Below are 19,487 nucleotides of genomic sequence, written 5' to 3' on the forward strand. Positions count from 1 at the left end.
ATTCTTCAAGAGATGGAATACAAGACCTCCTTACCAGGCCTCTTGAGAAATCTGTATGCAGGTTAAGAAGCAACAGTTAGAAACAGACATGGAACAACAGATTGGTTTCAAATTGGGAAAGGAATACATCAATGCTGTATATTGTCATCCTGCTTATTTAACTTATATGAAGAGTACATCATACAAAATGCTGGGCTCGATGAAGCACAAGCTGGGATCATATTTGCCAGGAGAAATATCTATAGCCTCAGAAATGCAGATGATACCACCCTTATTGGAGAAAGTGAAGAGGAAATAAAGGGCCTCTTGATGAAAGTGAAAGAGGAGATTGAAAAAGTTGGCTGAAACCTCAACATTCTGAAAACTGAGATCATGGCATCCAGTCCTATCACTTCATGGCAAAGATGGGGTAACAGTGGAAACAGAGACAGACTTTATTTTCTTGGGCTCCAAAATCACTGCAGATGATGACTGGAGCCATGAAATTAAAAGAGGCTTGCTCCTTGGAAGAAAAACTATGATCAACCTAGACAGCATATTAAAAGGAAGAGACATCAATTTGCCAACAAAGGTCTGAAGTCAAAGCTATGGTTTTTCCAGTAGTCATGTATGGATGTGAGAGTTGGTCTATAAAGAAAGCAGAACCCCGAAAAATTGCTGCTTTTGAATTGTGGTGTTGGAGAAGACTATTGAGAGTCCTTGGACTGAAAGGATATCCAACCAGTTCATCCTAAATGAAATCAGTCCTGAATAGTCATTGGAAGGATTGATGCTGAAGCTGAAACTCCAGTACTTTAGCCACCTGATGCAAATAAATGACTCATTGGAAAACACCCTGATATTAGGAAAGATTGAAGTCAGGAAGAGAAAGGGATGACAGAGGATGAGATGGTTGGATAGCATCACCAATTCGATGGAAATGAGTTTGTTATAGCTCTGGGAGTTGGTGATGCACACGGAAACCTAGTATGATGCATTCCATGGGGTCACAAAGAGTTGGAAACAACTGATCGACTAAATTGAACTGAACCTCTACCAACTCTGATTCTATCAAGCTGGAGATACTAATATTCACCTTTTCTATTTCATAGTTTAACAGAATTCCATGGTGGGGCAAAAGCCAAAATTGGCAAGTCCATGTTGTTCTGAAAGGAAATATTTTTCAGACAATGAAATGTTTTAGTGGCCAACCATGATTACCACTTAGTTGAAGATTCATATTCTCTACTCAGAAGCAATAAACTAGAGAAGTTTCTCAGAATTTTTTTCTGTGTATCCTCAAACATTTCAATGACAGTTCAGTTCAGTCGCTTAGCGTAACCAACTCTTTGCAACCCCATGGACGGCAGCACACCAAAACTCATGTCCATTGAGTCGGTGATGCCATCCAACCATCTCATTCTGTGCTGTGCCCTTCTCCTGCACTCAATCATTTCAGGCATCAGGATTTTTCAAATAAGTCAGCTCTTCGCATGAGGTGGCCAAAGAATTAGATTTTTAACTTCGGCATCAGTCCTTCCAATGAACATTCAGGATTGATCTACTGGATGGAGTCCTAGGATGGACTGGTTGGATCTCCTTGCAGTCCAAGGGACTCTCAAGAGTCTTCTTCAACACCACAGATCAGAAGCATCAATGGTTTCATGCTCAGCTTTCTTTATAGTACAACTCTCACATCCATACATGATTACTGGAAAAACATAGCCTTGACTAGACAGACATTTGTTGGCAAAGTAATGTCTCTTGTTTTTAATATGCTATCTAGGTTGGTCATGACATTCCTTCCAAGGAGTAAGTGCCTTTTAATTTCATGGCTGCAGTCACCATTTGCAGTGATTTTGGAGAACCCCAAAATAAAATCAGCCACTTTTTCCATTATTTCCCTATCTATTTGACATGACATGATGGGACCAGATGCCATGATCTCAGTTTTCTGAATGTTGAGCTTTAAGCTAATTCTTTCACTCTCCTCTTTCACTTTCATCAAGAGGCTCTTTAGTTCTTCTTCACTTTCTGCTATAAGGGTGGTGCCACCTGCATATCTGAGGTTATTGATACTTCTCCCGCCAATCTTGATTCCAGCATGTGCTTCGTCCAGCCCAGTGTTTCTCATGATGTACTCTGTATATAGTTAAATAAGCAGGGTGACAATATACAGCCTTGACATTCTCTGTTCCCTATTTGGAACCAGTCTGTTGTTGCATATCCAGTTTTAACTGTTGCTTCTTAACCTGCATACAGATTTCTCAGAGGCAGGTCAGGTGGTCTGATATCCCCATATCTTTCAGAATTTTCCACAGTTTATTGTGATCCACACAGTAAAAGGCTTTGGCACAGTCAATAAGACAGAAATAGATTTTTTTTCCCTCTGGAACTCTCTTGCTTTTTCAATGATCCTGCAGATGTTGGCAATTTTATCTCTGGTTCCCCTGCCTTTTACAAATCCAGCTGGAACATCTGGAAGTTCATAGGTGATGTACTGTTGAAGCTTGGATTGGAGAATTTTGAGCATTACTTTATAAGCATGTGGGATGAGAGCAAGTGTGCAGTAGTTTGAGCATTCTTTGGCATTGATTATGTTTCAAGAGAACAGCATCAAAACATGTATATCTAGGGTGAAACAGATCACCAGCCCAGGTTGGATGCATGGGACAAGTGCTCAGGCCTGGTGCACTGGGAAGACCCAGAGGGATGGGGTGGAGAGGGAGGTGGGAGGGGGGACCGGGATGGGGAATACATGTAAATCCATGGCTAATTCATTTCAATGTATGACAAAAACCACTGCAATGTTGTAAATAATTAGCCTCCAACAAATAAAAAAAAAAAAAAAAAAGAGATTGGAATGAAAACTGATCATTTCCAGTCCTGTGGTCACCTCTGAGTTTTTAAAATTTGCTGGCCTATTGAGTGCAACACTTTCACAGCATCATCTTTTAGGATTTGGAATGGCTCAACTGGATTTCCATCACCTCCACTAGCTTTGTTCGTAGTGATTTCTCCTGAGGCCCACTTAACCTCACATTCCAGGATGTCTGGCTCTAGGTGAGTGATCACACCATCATAATCATCTGGGTCATGAAGATCTTTTTTGTACAGTTCTTCTGTGTATTCTTGCCACCTCTTCTAAATATCTTCTGCTTCTATTAGGTCCATATGATTTCTGTCCTTTATTGAGCCCATCTTTGCATAAAATGTTCCCTTGGTATCTCAAATTTTCTTGAAGAGATCTCTAGTGTTTCCCATTCTATTGATTTCCTCTGTTTCTTTGCACTGATCACTGAGGAAGACTTTCTTGTTTCTCCTTGCTATTCTTTGAAACTCTGCATTTAAATGGGTGTATCTTTCTTTTTCTCCTTTGTTTGCTTCTCTTCTTTTCACAGTTATTTGTAAGGCCTCCTCAGACAGCCATTTTGCTTTTTTGCATTTCTTTCTCTTGGGGATGGTCTTGATTCCTGTCTCATATACCATGTCACAAACCTCTGTCCATAGTTCTTCAGGCACTCTGTTTATCACATGTAGTCCCTTAAATCTGTTTCTCACTTCTACTGTATAATTGTAAGAGATTTGATTTAGGTCACCCCTGTGTGGTCTAGTGGTTTTCCCTACTTTCTTCAATTTGTGTATGAATTGGACAATAAGCAGTTCATGATGTGAGCCACAGTGAGCTCCTGGTCTTGTTTTTGCTGACTGTATAGTTTCTCCATCTTTGGCTGCAAAGAATGTATAATCAATCTGATTTCAGTGTTGACCATCTGGTGATGTCCATGTGTACAGTCTTCTTTTGTGGTGTTGGAAGAGTGTGTTTGCTATGACCAGTGCATTCTCTTATCAAAATTCTGTTAGACTTTGCCCAGCTTCATTATGTACTTCAAAGCCAAATTTGCCTGTTAATCCAGGTGTTTCTTGACTTTCTACTTTTGCATTCCATTCCCCTATAATAAAAAGGATTTTTTTTTTTTTTTTTTTTTTTTTGGTGTTAGTTCTAAAAGGTCTTGTAGGTCTTCTTAAAACCATTCAGCTTCAGTTTCTTCAGGATTACTGGTCAGGGTATAGGCTTGGATTACCATGATATTGAATGGTTTGCCTTGAAAATGAACAGAGATCATTCTCTAGCTCATGAGATTATATCCAAGTACTACCTTTCGGACTCTTCTGTTGACTATGATGGCTAATCCATTTTTTCCTAAGGGTTCTTTCCCACAGTAGTAGATATAACAATCATCTGAGTTAAATTTACCCATTCCAGTCCATTTTAGTTCACTGATTACTAAAATGTTGACATTCACTCATGCCATCTCCTGTTTGACCACTTCCAATTTACCTTGATTCATGGCCCTAATATTCCAGGTTCCTATGCAATATTGCTCTCTACAACATCAGACCTTGCTTCTATCACCCATCACATTCACAGCTGGGTGCTGTTTTTGTTTTGGCTCCATCTTTTCATTCTTTCTGAATTTATTTCTCCACTCATCTCCAGTAGCATCTTGGACACCTACTGACTTGGGAAGTTCATCTTTCAGTGTCCTATCTTTTGCCTTTTCATATTGTTCATGGGGTTCTCAAACCAAGAATACTGAAGTGGTTTGCCATTCCCTTCTCTAGTGGACCACATTTTCTCAGAACTCTCCACCATGACCCATCTGTCTTGGGTGGCCCTACACAGCATGGCTTAGTTTCGTTGAGTTGACAGTCTGTTATTATTTATTAACTGCATATGTTTTATGTTTTAAAGTCTGGGACGACTTCCCTGGTGGCTCAGATGGTAAAGCGTCTGCCTACAATTCAGGAGACCCGAGTTCAATCCCTGGGTCGGGAAGATCTTCTGGAGAAGGAAATGGCAACCCACTCCAGCATTCTTGTCTGGAAAATCTCATGGATGGAGGAGCCTGGTGGGCAGTAGTCAGTCTGTGGGGTCGCAAAGAGTCGGACACGACTGAGCGACTTCACTTTCACTTTCACTTAAAGTCTGGGACACTTCTTCTAAGGTATGTCCAACTATATTTTATTTAACCAGAAACACTATAACTAACATGTCTCTATATATTTCCACAGTGTTTTATTTTTGTTGTTCACTTACATTAAGCATGTATGTACTCTTTTCCTTTCTCCCTCCTTCGCTGTCCTGTGGCTACCAAGTTCCAATAATATTGTTTTTGTCACCGGTGCCTGAGCCAGCTCAGATTAGCTTAATGAACCTTTAAGAAGGCAGTCAATTTCTTCTTTCTATTCTTTTCTTTATAGTGATTCAGATTTACTTTTGCATATTTAATGAAATAACTCTAAAATAATCTCTCAGAAAAAGGTTTTTTTGTTGTTGTTGAGACAACATAGTTTTGATATAAGAAGATAAAATAATATTCACAAAGCAACATCCTACAAATAAATTGCTTATGTAACAATTATTTATTTGCTTTTAAGTATTGAATAATTTTTTATGATAATTTTAACTTAGTGGTTTAATTTAGAGATTTGCCTTTTTCTAGATGAGGATATTGACACTTGTGACACATATGTGATTTCTTAAATTATAGTCCCTGTATATTTCCAGCTAAAATATGAAAAAAAAAAAAACCACCATTTTTTCATATTTTAGCAGATGCTACAAAAAAATATGGCTTTTTGATTATTATCATTTTGGACAAACTTAAAAATAAAACAAATTACACTTTCCATATATATATATATATATACACATATACATACATATATATGGAAAACCTACTTTGTTTAATACTACTTCACATTTTGACATACAAAGAAATCATGTCATAAATAAGATAAAATATCTTTAATTATTTGAGTAAAATGTATATGTATTTAAAATTTTAAGACATTTACGTTTTCTTTACAGATCTTCTGTGTTATTTGCATATTTTTGTTAAACATATATGTAATCTTTTTTCAAAAAAATGTAAATATTTCTCCAAATGGAACATTTATTAATGATATAATGCATATGTCAACATTGTTGCTACTCCTGCTGCTGCTGAGTCGCTTCAGTTGTGTCCAACTCTGTGCGACCTTATAGACAGAAGCCCATCAGTCTTCCCCGTCCTTGAGATTCTCGAAGCAAGAGTACTGGAGTGGGTTGCCATTTCCTACTCCAATGTTAACAATAGCAGACATACAAAAGCATGTTGTCAGTTTTAGGTAAAACATGTTAAGCTAATTTAGTTCTTCTACAATAGATAGAAGATTATAAAATTTTTGAGTTGAATGAATCCAAAATGCAAAATAGGTTCCATTCAAGATCAAAGACTGGGGATTCTAAACTATTTTAGTGGTTAAGAGGTGAATGATACAAGTCATGGGGACATAACCATTGAGAAGTGAATGGATGAAAAAATAATGAAAATCATAAAAAGAAATAATGCACTTTTATACTTTAAATGTGTTTGTTTATATGAGGACACTTTAGCCTTTAGTCAAAACACCAGTACACTGTGTTCTCTTCTGACTACAGAACTCATCTAAAACAAAGCCACTCATTCTTATCAACTTATATTTCTTAACATATTTCACATATAGGTTTAAATGTTGTATTTAAGAAAACATCATATTTTTATTCTAAAAATAGAATAAAAGCTTTGAAATTTCTGTTTCTATCTATCATGTATCTAATCATCCTATGACAATGGCTAGTACTGGATAATTTGTTCTATGCTAAAACTCAAACTATTTTAAAGGAATCTATTTAGTAAAGTTTGCCATTATCATCACTCTATGGATGGAAAAAATACAACTGGTTAGTTCCATGGATTTGGAATACAAAGCCAGGATTTCTGGTTTGCAAACCTGTGTAAAGTTCTTTGATGTTCGTGAATGGCCCAAAACCCTTTAAGTCTGTGAAAGATGTTGCAGGTGAACTGATGAGATTTATAGTTTAATGATAGTATATGAATTGTTCCATCAGTTTTTGGCTATTGCAACAGAACAGTGGAGAGTTGTTAGAAGGCAGGACTTGAATGTGTAGCTTCCAATTTGATTATTTTGCTTCAAACCCTCACTCATAAACTTAGTAGCCAATTTATTTATTTTTCTATCTCATATTCTCCTATACAAAATGAGGCAATATGGTATTTATGGCTAAAACAAGTAATCAAATGTAAAAACTTTATATCTATAAAGAAATTTTTAGCTTGAAATTCCATTAGATTCCATAATATGTTCAATGTTTGTTTAGTTCATGCTGAATAAGTAAATAAGAAGAAATAAATAATGGCTCACTGAAAAAGACTCTGATGCTGAAAAAGGCTAAAGACAAAAGGGGAGGTGGGGCAGCAGAGTATGAGATGGACATGAATTTGAGAAAACTCCAGAAGAAAAATCAAGTGGGCCTTAGGAAGTATCACTATGAACAAAGCTAGTGGAGGTGGTAGAACTACAGCTGAGCCAATTCAAATCCTAACACACGATGTTGTTAAAGTGTTGCACTCAATACGCCAGCAAATTTGCTACACTTATCAGTGGGCACAAGGCTGGAAAATGTCAGTTTTCATTCTAATCCCAATAAAAGCAATGACAAAGAAAATTCACATCATCGCACAATTGCACTCGTTTTACATGCTAGCCAGGTTCTGCTCAAAATTATCCAAGCTGGGTTTCAACAGTATGTAAACCAAGAACTTCCAGATGTTCTAGCAGGATTTGAAAAAGCAGAGGAACAAGAGAGCAAATTGCCAAAATCTTTTGTCTCATAGACAAAGTAAGAGAATTCCAGAAAAACATCTACTTCTGTTTCACTTACTACATGAAAGCATTTGACTGTGTGGATCACAGAAAACTGTGGAAAATTCTTCACGGGTTGGGGATACCAGACTACCTTGTCTGCCTCCTGAGAAATCTGTAAGAAGATTAAGAAGCAAAATTTAGAACTGGAAATGGAACAATGGACTGATTCCAAAGTGGGAAAGAAGAACGTCAAGGCTGTATATTGTCACCCTGCTTGTTTAACTTATATGAGGATCACATCAAGAGAAATGGTGGGCTGAATGAAGCACAAGCTGGAATCAAGATTGCTGGGAAAAATATCAATAACCTCAGATACACAGGTGACACCACCCTTATGGTAGAAAGAGAAGAAGAGTTAAATAGCCTCTTGATGAAAATTTAAAAAGAGAGTGGAAAATCTGGCTTGAAACACAGCATTCTAAAAAGGAAGATCATGGCATCTAGTACCATTAGTTCAGTTCATCCTCTCAGTCATGTCCAACTCTTCACAACCCAATAGACTGCAGTAAGCCAGGCCACCCTGTCCACCACTAATTCCCAGAGTTTACCCAAGCTCACCTCCATGGAGTCAGTGATGCCATCCAACTATCTCATCCTCTGTCATCCCCTTCTCTTCCTGCCCTCCATCTTTCCCAGCATCAGGGTCTTTTCAAAAGAGTCAGCTCTTTGAATTAGGTGGCAAAAGGATTAGAGTTTCAGTTTCAACCTCAGTCTTTCCAATAAGCACTCAGGACTGATCTCCTTTAGGATGGACTGGCTGGATCTCCTTGCAGTTCAAGGGACTCTCAAGAATCTTCTCCAATACCACATCAAAAGAATCAATTCTTCAGCACTCAGCTTTCTTTATAGTCCAACTCTCACATCCATATATGACTACTGGAAAAACTATAGCCTTGACGAGATGAGACCAGTCCCAACAATTCATGGCAAGTAGATGGGGCAACAATGGAAACAGTGACAGACTATATTTTCTTAGGAACCAAAATTACTGGAGATGGTGACTACAGGAACAAAATTAAAAGACACTTGCTCCGTGGAAGAAAATATAGACCAACCTAGATCAGTTCAGTTCAGTTCAGTTCAGTCACTTAGTCATGTCTGACTTTTTGGGACCCCATGAATCACAGCACGCCAGGCTTTCCTGTCCACCACTAACTCCCAGAGTTTACTCAAACTCACCTCCATGGAGTCAGTGATGCCATCCAACCATCTCATCCTCTGTTGTTCCCTTCTTCTCCTGCCCTCAACCTTTCTAGGCATCAGGATCTTTTCAAATGAGTTAACTCTCTGCATCAGGTGGCTGAAATATTGGAGTTTCAGCTTCAATATCAGTCCTTCCAATGAACACCCAGGATTGATCTCATTTAGGATGGACTGGCTGGATTTCCTTGCAGTCCAAGGGATTCTCAAGAGTTTTCTCCAACACTGCAGTTAAAAGCATCAATTCTTCAACACTCATCTGTCTTTATAGTCCAACTGTCACATCCATACATTAATACTGGAAAAATGATAGCTTTGACTAGAAGGACCTATGTTGGAAAAGTAATGTCTCTGCTTTTTAATATACTATCTAGGTTGGTCATAACTTTCTTTCCAAGGAGTAAGGGTCTTTTAATTTCAGAGCTGCAATCACCATCTGCAGTGATTTTTGAGCCCAGAAAAAATAAAGTCAGCCACTGTTTCCACTGTTTCCCTATCTATTTACCATGAAGTGATAGGACCAGATGCCATGATCTTAGTTGTCTGAATGTTGACTTTTAAGCCAACTTTTTCACTCTCCTCTCACTTTCATCAAGAGGCTCTTTAGTTCTTCTTCACTTTCTGCCATAAGGGTGGTGTCATTTGCATATCTGAGGTTATTGATATTTTTTCTGGCAATCTTGATTCCAGCTTGTGTGTCCTCCATCCCAGCATTTTCATGATGTACTCTGCATATAAGTTAAATAAGCAGAGTGACAATATACAGCCTTGACATACTACTTTTCCAATTTGGAACCAGTCTGTTGTTCCATGTCCAGTTCTAACTGTTGCTTCCCTTCCTGCATACATGTTTCTCAAGAGGCAGGTCAAGTGGTCTGGTATTCCCATCTCTTGAAGAATTTTCCAGTTTACTGTGATCCACACAATCAAAGTCTGGGGCATAGCCAATAAATCAGAAATAGATGTTTTCCTGGAATGCTCTTGCTTTTTTGATGATCCAATGGATGTTGGCAATTTTATTACTGGGTCCTCTGCCTTTTCTAATACCTGTTTGAACATCTAGAAGTTCATGGTTCACATATTGCTGAAGCCTGGCTTGGAGAATTTTGAGCATTACTTTAGTAGCATGTGAGATGAGTGCAATTGTGCAGTAGTTTGAGCATTCTTTGGCATTACCTTTCTTTGGGATTGGAATGAAAACTGATCTTTTCCAATCCTGTGGCCACTGCTTAGTTTTCCAAACTTGCTGACATATTGAGTACAGCACTTTCACAGCATCATCTTCCAGGATTTGAAATAGCTCAAATGGAATGCCATCACCTCCACTAGTTTTGTTCATAGTGATGTTTCCTAAGACCCACCTGACTTCACATTCCAGGATGTCAGTCTCTATGTGAGTGTCCATAATCACACCTTCATGATTAACTGGGTCATGACAATCTTTTTTTGTACAGTTCTGTGTATTCTTGCCACCTCTTCTTAATATCTTCTGCTTCTGTTAGGTCCATATCATTTCTGTCTTTTATTGAGCCAATCTTTGCATGCAATGTTCCTTTGGCATCTCTAATTTTCTTGAAGAGGTCTCTAGTCTTTCCCATACTATTGTTTACCACTATTTATTTTCATTGATCACTGAGGGAAGCTTTCTTATTTCTCCTTGCTATGCTTTGGAACTCTGCATTCAAATGGGCATATTGTTCCTTTTCTCCTTTGTTTTTCGCTATTTGTAAGGCCTCCTCAGGCAGCCATTTTTCTTTGTTGCATTTGTTTTTCCTGGGGATGGTCTTGATCCCTGTCTCCTATACAATGTCATGAGCCACCATTCATAGTTCATCAGGCATTCTGTCTATCAGATCTAGTCCCTTCAATCTATTTCTCACTTCCACTGTATAATCATAAGGGATTCGATTTAGGTCATAGCTGAATGGTCTAGTGGTTTTCCCCACTTTTTAAATTTAAGTCTGGATTTGGCAATAAGGAGTTCATGATCTGAGCCACAGTCAGCTCCTGGTCTTGTTTTTTGCTGACTGTATAGAGCTTCTCCATCTTTGGCTGCAAATAATAAAATCAATCTGATTTCATTGTTGGCCATCTGGTGATGTCCATGTGCAGAGTCTTCTCTTGCATCATTGGAAGAGGCTGTTTACTATGACCAGTGTGTTCTCTTGGCAGAATTCTGTTAGCATTTGCCCTGCTTCATTCCGTACTCCAAGGCCAAATTTGCCTGTTACTCCAAGTGTTTCTTGACTTCCTACTTTTGCATTCCAGTCCCCTATAATGAAAAGGACATCTTATCTTATAAATCTTCATAGAACCATTCAACCTTAGCTTCTTCAGCATTTCTCTTCAGGGCATAGGCTTGGATTACCGTGATATTGATTGGTTTGCCTTGGAAACGAACAGAGATCATTCTGTCCTTTTTGAGATTGCATCCAAGTACTGCATTTCAAACTCTTTCTTAACGGTGATGGTTACTCCATTTCTTCTAAGGGATTCCTGCCCACAGTAGTTGATATAATGGTCATCTGAGTTAAATTAACCCGTTCCAGTCCATCTTAATTTGCTGATTCCTAAAACATCGATGTTCACTCTTGCCATCTCCTGTTTGACTTCTTCCAATTTGCCTTGATTCATGGACATTCATAATATTCATAATATTCCAGGTTCCTATGCAATATTGCTTTTTACAGCATTGAATCTTGCTTCTATCACCAGTCCTGTCCACAACTGGGTGTTAGTTTTGAATTGGCTCCAACCCTGCATTCTTTCTGGAGTTATTTCTCCACTGATCTCCAGTAGCATATTGGGTACCTACTGCCCTGGGGAGTTCATCTTTCAGTGTCCTATCTTTTTGTGTTTTCATACTGTTTATGGGGTTCTTGAGGTAAGATTACTGAAGTGGTTTGCCATTCCCTTCTCCAGTGGGCCACATGCTGTCAGACAAATCTAGAAAGCATATTAAAAAGCAGAGACACTACATTGCTGACAAGTTCCATATAATCAAATCTATGATTTTTCCACTACCCATGTATGGATGTCAGAGTTGGATCCCAAAGAAGGCTGAGCACTGAATAGTTGGTGGTTATGAACTGTGGTGTTAGATAAGACTCTCGAAAGTCCCTTGGACTGCAAGCAAATCAAACCAGTCAATCCTAGTGGAAATCTAACCTGAATATTCATTGGAAGGACTGATACTGAAGCTGAAGCTCTTGTACTTCTGCCATCTGATGTGAAGAACTGACTTATTAGAAAAATGACCCTGAAGCTGGGAAAGATTGAAGGCAGGAGGGAAAGGAGATGACAGAGGATGAGATAGTTGTATGGCCTCACCGACCCAATGAACACAAGTTTGAGAAGGTTCTGGGAGATAGTGAAGGATAAGGAAGCCTGGCATGCTGTAGTCCATGAGGTCACAAAGGATTGGACACAACTGAATAACTGAACAACAGCCAAGAGGTAGTGAAAGACAGGGGAGCCTGGCATGCTGAAGTCCATGAGGTCACAAAGACGACTTTAGAGACAAAAACAACAAAATAAATAGGTTTTAAAGTTAAAAATTTGGTCCTGGACAAATATCAATATAAATAAATCTGAGAAAAACATATTTTAAAGGAATACAATTTCTGAAATATCTGTAAGCATTACAATTTGACATTACCCCACTGCAAGCAACTAGTCTGTTGGACTTGTCTAAGTGTTAATGGTGCTAAAAAATAACTAGTCAATTCAAAGTTTGTGTATTATTTCAATTGAGTACTGCAATTTCATTCCTGGCCTTCATCTGACGTTATTCCTTACAATCAGTATACCTGATAATATAGAACACATTAAAATTTTAAACAGCTATACTCAAATGTGTCAGCTTTGTAAGTTAGTATATGTAGATAATATTACACCTTATGTTTGCTAAGTGTCTTGTTTGATCATAATGTGTCAGTGGAATAAACAATATATAAAATAACAGTTAAAGTATATAAAGGATTTTCCCTGTAGCTAAGATGGTAAAGAATCTGCCTGCAATGCCAGAGACCAGGGTTTGATCACTGGGTTCGGAAGATCGTCTGGAGAAGGGAGTGGTAATCCCTTGCCTGAAGGTAATTCTTGCCTGAAAAATCCCACGGACAGAGGAACGTGATGGGCTACAGACCATGATGTCACAAAGTTTATAAAATCTTGATGTTCAAATTTAGAATAGAATCTATATCTTACTTTTACACACTGATGGATATCAGGTTTAATGGTCCAAACTCAGAAAGTTATTCTTGTTCAATTCAGTTCAGTTCTGTCACTCAGTTTTGTCTGACTCTTTGCGACCCCATTACCTGTAGCATGCCAGGCTTCCCTATCCATCACCAACTCCCAGAACTTGCTCAGAGGATTGATTTCCATTTGGATTGTTCAATTCAGTTCAGTTCAGTTCAGTCGCTCAGTCGTGTCTGACTCTTTGGGACCCCATTGACTGCAGCACAGTCAGGCCTCCCTATCCATCACCAATTCCAAGAGTTTACTTAAACTCCTGGCCATTGAGTTGGTGATGCCATCCAACCATCTCATCCTCTGTCGTCCCCTTCTCCTCCCACCTTCAATCTTTCTCAGCATCAGGGTCTTTTCAAATGAGTCAGTTCTTCACATCAGGTGGCCAAAGTGTTGGAGTTTCAGCTTCAGCATCAGTCCATTCAATGAATATTCAGGACTGATTTCCTCTAGGATGGACTGGCTGGATCTCCTTGCAGTCCAAGGGACTCTCAGGAGTCTTCTCCAACATCCAACTGATGTTCAAAAGCATCAGTTCTTTGGTGATCAACTTCCCTTATAGTCCAACTCTCACATCCATACATGACTACTGGAAAAACCATAGCTTTGACTAGAAGGATCTTTGTTGGCAAAGTTCAACTGCATAATTACTAATCATACTTTTGTTATATAGTTGCAAAATACACTATTAAGAAAGATGAATGAACATTAAAATGTAACTTGTCCCTCTGGGTCTTCCCAGTGCACCAGGCCCGAGCACTTGTCTCATGCATCCAACCTGGACTGGTGATCTGTTTCACTATAGATAATATACATGTGACCCACTGCAATATTGTAAAGTGATTAGCCTCCAACTAATGAAAAGAAATGAAAAATAAATAAATAAATAAAATGTAACTTGTCGAGTTTCCTCTTGAGTCTCCTATAAATATTTACCACTATTTAAAATATAATATTTAATTGACTTGAGAAATTTAAGGTGTGACTATTATAGTGACAAATCAAATAAGCTATGTATTAGCAAATAAAATATTTAATAATGAGACCAAGGTACTAAAACACAAAGGAGATCACAAAGAAGTTAGACAAAAGTCCATCCTATGCAAGTGGAAATATGTTAGTCTCCAAAATGCAAAGTAAAATGTATAGTCAAGGAAGTTTCTGTTTTTATTCTGAACCCACTGTAAGTTCAAGTTCTGGATGTTTATACTGAATACAACTTTCTTTAAAATATACATTTTACTTTCTAATATTAAAATCTTATGATACTTTGCAAATAATGCATTCATAGAAATTGATTAGCAGTTATTAGTTAAATTGAATTCAAAGATTTTTTATTAGTTACAATATCTGTTCATTCATCAAATTTAATGTTTGAAAATCATAAATCAATAACTTCTCATAACCTCTGTGCTTTCATGTAAATAGAAGCATGCATTAGCATACCTGTTCCTGTATATCAGAGGTTTCTTATGAACCAGACTTACTAGTCTGCTTAACTTGTCAGAAAGACACTGACATGAAACCCTTCATTTTCTGTTTCTAGGCACAGTTTCTTCCAACTTTTGTAATTTAGAGATTTCTGAAAATACACTTGAAAATACTGTAGAATAAAGTCTAAATTGTTATTTTTATTTTCAAAATTATATTCCTCAGATATGATGTAATTACTGTGTGATTGGACTGTACTAATTATTCAACCATTACCATTAGTATAAAATATTTTTATGTAGTTACGTGATATATAAAACATTATTGACATACAAATCAATAATGCGGTTAGATTATTGTTGCTCTTGCTATTATTCTTATTATTGACTAAGGAAATAAATGGTTATGGCATTTTCTCTATAAAAATAGATACCCTTTGTTTATCAGAGATTATTTCCAGAAATGAGAAAATAATGAGGTGGCATGTGTATTCTAAGCTGACTTTTACATATGTCTACAAAATAAATATATTAACTGAAACCAAAGCAGCATTAACCAGTTTTTAAATTCTTGATTTGGAGAAGTAAGAACCTGTATTTAGAAAGATGGCAATGATAACGCTATATGCAAGACAGAAAAAGAGACACAGATGTATAGTAGACTTTTGGACTCTATGAGAGAAGGTGAGGGTGGGATAATCTGAGAGAATAGCATCAAAACATGTATATTATCAAGTGTGAAACAGATCGCCAGTCCAGGTTGGATGAATGAGACAAGTGCTCGGGGCTGGCGCACTGGGATGACCCAGAGTGATGGGATTGGGAGGGAGGTGGGAGGGGGGTTCAGGATGGGGAACACATGTAAATCCATGGCTGATTCATGTCAATATATGGCAAAAATCACTACAATATTGTAAAGTAATTAGCCTCCAATTAATAAAAATAAATGAATAAAAAAAGAACTTGTATTTACTTTTCTTCTAGGATTTGGATTTTTCTTTTTAGACTAAAATTTGTAAATCTCCCCATTGTCATTGTCAAGTAAAATGTTTATGCTTTCTTTACTATATGCAAAATATATAGCCAATGGGAATTTGCTGTATCACTCAGTGAACTCAAACCAGGGCTCAGTAACCAACTAGCAGAGTGGATAGGATGGAAGATGGGAGGGAGGTTAAGAGGTTGGCTGCATATGTCTGTCTATAGCAGGTAGCTCAGCTGGTAAAGAATCTACCTGCAACTCAGGAGATCTTGGTTCTATTCTTGGATTGGGACAATCAGCTGGAGAAGGGAAAATCTACCCACTCCAGTATGCTTGGGTTTCCCTGTTGTCTTGGTTGGTAAGGAATCTGCCTGCAATGCATACGACCTTGGTTTGATCCTTGGGTTGGGAAGATCCCCTGGAGCAGGACAAGGCAACCCACTCCAGTATTCTTGTCTGGAGAATCCCCACGGACAGAGGATCCTGGCAGGCTACATGTGGTCTATGGGGTCACAAAGAGTCAGTCGGACATGACTGAGCAATTAAGCACAGCACAACACAGTTCTGTAAAGCAACTATCCTTCAAAACAAAAATAAATGCATTTGAGAAAATGTTTATGTTTTCTTACTGGATTTGTACAATTTGAAGACTAGCAAGATTAAAGGAATCATTAACCTTAAACCTTTAGCAAATAGCACCTTGGTGTGATATTAATATAATTAGATATACACTTTTTAGAGCAAATTAAATAAGAGCACTGCATACTAATTTAGAAGTCCTCTTTTGGGAATATGTACTAAATAGAAGTCTATTAAGAATAATGGATGGGTCTATTCCTGATTGAGACAGAAATTTTACATAATACCTACTTCACCACTGTTTGAAATTCACAAAATGTTTCTACATCTAGTACTTTCTTTGCTCCTTAAAACAAACCAATATTTTATTATACTCTTGCGATATAGACTCTTAGGGAGACTGCAAGTTTGCTAGCTTTTTGCAATGAGGAAACAACAACAAACTTCTTCTGGTTTCCTATATCCTACCATGAAATTTTTCTTTCATAACTTGTAGGATTCATAATACAAAAATATTTCCTCCAAAAAAATAAATGATGAAAAAGCAAAAAGGATCTTAAATGTTGGATGGAAAATTATTATCAGCGACTGTTATAGGCATATTAAACAATGACTGATACAATTATAAACACTTTATAAAGTTTTTATAGCAATAATTAATATAATTCTTATGAAAAAGAATGAAGATATAACCTTATGATTATGCAATATTCAAAATTTTGCATGTGGTAATCAATCATCATGGGAGGTTTCCCTGCTCCTCAGCTGTAAAGAATCTACCTGCCAATAAAGGAGACTGGGGATCGATACCTGGGTTGGAAGAATCACCTGCAGAAGAAAATGGTGACCCACTCCAGTATTCTTGCCTGGGAATTCCCATGGACAGAGGATCCTGGCACACTATAGTCCATGGGGTTGCAAAGGGTCAGACAATACTTAGTGACTAAACAACAGCAACAATTAATCAATCATCATACTAACATTAGGACATAATAGACATAATAAAAAAAGTTCAAAAGCTCCAATATTTTCTTCATGGGTATAATTTCTACAACATAATTATAATTGATAAGTTTAAGCTTTACTAAATGCTGTTCACATTATGTTTTCATTAAGTTAATGTCCAAGGATCCAGAATAGTTGATTAATGATCAAGACAAAAACTAGCCAGGGAACGTGAATTAACACCAAGGGGTAAGACAAAAATGCAATTCACCATTTCCCCATCACTTATTAAATGTTATTGTTTCAGAAGGTATTTTAAAGTACTCTATATGGCAGTTCTATTTCCAGCTTTTTAAGAAATCTCCACACTGTTTTCCATAGTGGCTGTACTAATTTGCATTCCCACCAACAGTGTAAGAGGGTTCCCTTTTCTCCACACCCTCTCCAGCATTTATTGCTTGTAGACTTTTGGATAGCTGCCATCCTGACTGGCGTGTAATGAGAAGACGAATGGATGAGGAAGCTGTGGTACATATACACCATGGAATATTACTCAGCCATTAAAAAGAATTCATTTGAATCAGTTCTAATGAGATGGATGAAACTTGAGCCCATTATACAGAGTGAAGTAAGCCAGAAAGATAAAGACCATTACAGTATGCTAACACATATATATGGAATTTAGAAAGATGGTAACTATAACCCTACATGCAAAGCAGAAAAACAGACTCAGATGTATATAACAGACTTGTGGACTCTGTGGGAGAAGGCGAGGGTGGGATGTTTCAAGAGAAGACTATCGAAACATGTGTATTATCTAGGGTGAAACAGATCACCAGTCCAGGTTGGATGCAGGAGACAAGTGCTCAGGCCTGGTGCACTGGGAATACCCAGAGGGATCGGGTGGAGAGGGAGGTGGGAGGGGGGACCTGGATGGGGAATACATGTAAATCCATGGCTAATTCATTTCAATGTATGACAAAAATCACTGCAATGTTGTAAGGTGATTAACCTCCAACTAATGAAAATAAATGGAAAAAGAAATAAAGTGCTCTATAAAACTAAAACAAATATAATTCAGCCAAATATAGGTAATACTTTCTGAGTGTTTCTTTTTTTAAATAAAATGTGAAAGTAACACATTTTCTGAATATATATACTATTATAACTCATTGGATATTATGTGTATGCATAGTACTCTATTCTCTCTTCTTTGTGTGTGAAAGTGGACCACCCACATTCCAGTGATTCTATGTTGAACTTTTTTTTTCCCCCAATGCCATGTTCCCCATAATTACCTTCATCTTGGTACTAGAGATACTCACAGAGATAGTAGGAAAATGAAATATGTTCTCACACTAGAAAAACGGTAGTGCTAGAGAAGACTCTTGAGATTCCTTGGACTGCAAGGAGATCAAACCAATCAATCCTGGAGGAAATCAACCCTGAATACTCTTTGGAAGGGATAATGCTGAGGCTGAAGCTCCAGTACTTTGGGCACCTGGTGCAAAGAGCCAACTTATTAGAAAAGACCCTGATGATGGGAAAGATTGAAAGCAGGAGGAGAAGGGAACGATAGAGAATGAGATGGTTGGATGGCATCACTGGCTCAATGCACATGAGTTTGAACAAACTTTGGGAGGTAGTGAAGAACAGGGAAGCCTGGCATGCTGCAGTATATGGGATCACAAAGAGCCTGTATAAAATACCTACATTTAATCCTGTACGTTTGAGACAGCATTTTTTACTTTTTGGTAAGGAGCCAATAGAATATATTTTAGACTTCATTGGCTATGTGGTCTCTGTCATAACTACTCTGCTTTGTTGTTGTAAGGCAAAGCAGGCATAGATTGCAATAAATGAATGGGAAAGGACAGCTTTGGCCCACAAGTCAAATCTGTGTTTGCCAACCTCTGTTTTAAATTATACATGGAATTTTGGATAGCAGCCATCCTGACTGGCATGTAATGGTACCTCATTGTGGTTTTGATTTACATTTCTCTGATAATGAGTGATGTTGAACATCTTTTCATGTGTTTGTTAGCCATCTGTATGTCTTCTTTGGAGAAATGTCTGTTTAGTTCTTTGGCCCATTTTTTGATTGGGTCATTTATTTTTCTGGAATTGAGCTGCAGGAGTTGCTTATATATTTTTGAGATTAATCCTTTGTCTGTTGTTTCATTTGCTATTATTTTCTCCCAATCTGAGGGCTGTCTTTTCACCTTTTATAGTTTCCTTTGTTGTGCAAAAGATTTTAAGTTTCATTAGGTCCCATTTGTTTATTTTTGCTTTTATTTCCAATATTCTGGGAGGTGGGTCATAGAGGATCTTGCTGTGATTTATGTCAGAGAATGTTTTGCCTA

Source organism: Odocoileus virginianus, chromosome 19, assembly GCF_023699985.2.
Source record: "Odocoileus virginianus isolate 20LAN1187 ecotype Illinois chromosome 19, Ovbor_1.2, whole genome shotgun sequence".
Lineage (NCBI taxonomy): Eukaryota > Metazoa > Chordata > Mammalia > Artiodactyla > Cervidae > Odocoileus > Odocoileus virginianus.